Source organism: Apis dorsata, unplaced genomic scaffold (genome assembly GCF_000469605.1).
Source record: "Apis dorsata unplaced genomic scaffold, Apis dorsata 1.3 scaffold_1047, whole genome shotgun sequence".
NCBI classification, from domain to species: Eukaryota; Metazoa; Arthropoda; class Insecta; order Hymenoptera; family Apidae; genus Apis; species Apis dorsata.
The window spans coordinates 208,312-209,854 of NW_006264145.1; the positions used below are offsets into that span (position 1 = coordinate 208,312).

The 1,543-nt window shown below is 22.6% G+C and overlaps 1 protein-coding gene across 1 annotated transcript in view; it reads right to left on the reverse strand.

The window, feature by feature from the left end:
• Positions 1-1,215, reverse strand: part of LOC102674622 — a 78,670-nt gene extending 77,455 nt beyond the window's left edge. The window contains exons 1-2 of the mRNA XM_031514519.1: positions 1,211-1,215; positions 453-462 (exon numbers count right to left, since the gene is read on the reverse strand). The gene's annotated coding sequence lies outside the window, so the exon portion shown is untranslated. The remainder of the gene's footprint in view (positions 1-452; positions 463-1,210) is intronic.
• Between the last annotated feature and the right edge of the window lie 328 nt (positions 1,216-1,543).

Genomic DNA, 1,543 nt, shown 5'->3' on the forward strand with positions numbered 1-1,543 from the left:
CATTGTAAGACCATATTTCATTAATTTTAACATAAATCTATTTTAATCAATTAATGATCAAGTAATGATAATATTTGATGTAATATTGAATATATATTATGTAGAATATTGTATTATATCAAAATACAAAAAATATATTATAATAATTAATAATTAATCGATTATATATATTTAATAAAAATTTAATATTATTTAAAAAAATATATAATCTATAATAATTTTATAAATACTTTTTATTTTTACTTTTTTATTTTTCTCAAATTTTACGAAATTATATGAATTGTATAATTAATAATTGTAAACAATATTAATAACTTAATGATAACTATTAATAACTTTATAAATTTATTACTACTAAAAAAAATTAATAACTATCCAGTGACTTATAAAGTATATTCTTTATAAAAAAAATTTTTGAATATTTTTTATTTTGTATTTCTAATATTTTTTACGATATAATTACTTCATTGAATTTTTGAAGGATAAATCCATTTAAATAATTGCGATATTGCGATATAATACTGCTGATCAGTCAAAATTGCAATAAATTATTTATAACTTAAAACTTAATTACAACATAAATTTATTAGAATTTAAAAAATAAATAACTAATCTACAATTTTGCATATGAATTTTTGTATTCGTTTAGAATCAAATCTTTGTCTAGAATCAAATCCCCCCAAAGATATCCCATATTTTTTTAAATACCCTGTACATGCTTTCTAGTTTCGAATATGTATCTACGGAGCAATAATTTGTCGAAACAAAATCGGTAGAGAAGTGAGATCGAATGACCAAAATGGTTTGTTAATTACATTAATGCATGCAGGAAACATGATAAAAAAAGATGGGCACTTACGTATCGGTACGCAAACGGATACACGCGATCACATTTAATCGTTTAAAAGCACTTACTGGGTCGCGAAACGTTTCGATGCCTATAGAAAGAGGCAGCGTTGCCACAGTCAAACTGTCTTATCCATTTTCGCGTAAGGTTAACGACCGTCCGGTTTGCGAAACTCGATGACTTGTAACGAATAAGTACGAACATCTGCTGGAAATGATCGTACATCCCACTCCTACGGACGTGTCGTATTCGTGTAATTTGAAATGGTGGTTTCACATAGACATTGCGGCAGGGTTAAACAATACAATGGAAAGAAAAAACTAGAATTATATAATTGTTTTCTAATAATGAAGCAATACTTACCTTCTTTTTAAATTTCGAATATATGAAAGATAATTTCTGAAATTAATTTTTCATTTGGATATGTTTTTAAATGTGTTTTTTAATTTTTATTTTTCTTACAAGGAAGCATATAAAAATCATATATCTGGATGTATTTATTTTAATTATATTTATTTTTAATTTAAAAAAATCTTGCAAATTTTATAATGATTTTCTGATTTTATCGAAATATTTGTTAATAATATTTTGCAGTAAATGATATATATACATATATATATACATATATATATATACATATATATATATATATATATATATATATACATATATATATTTTAAAAAATGATCAAATTT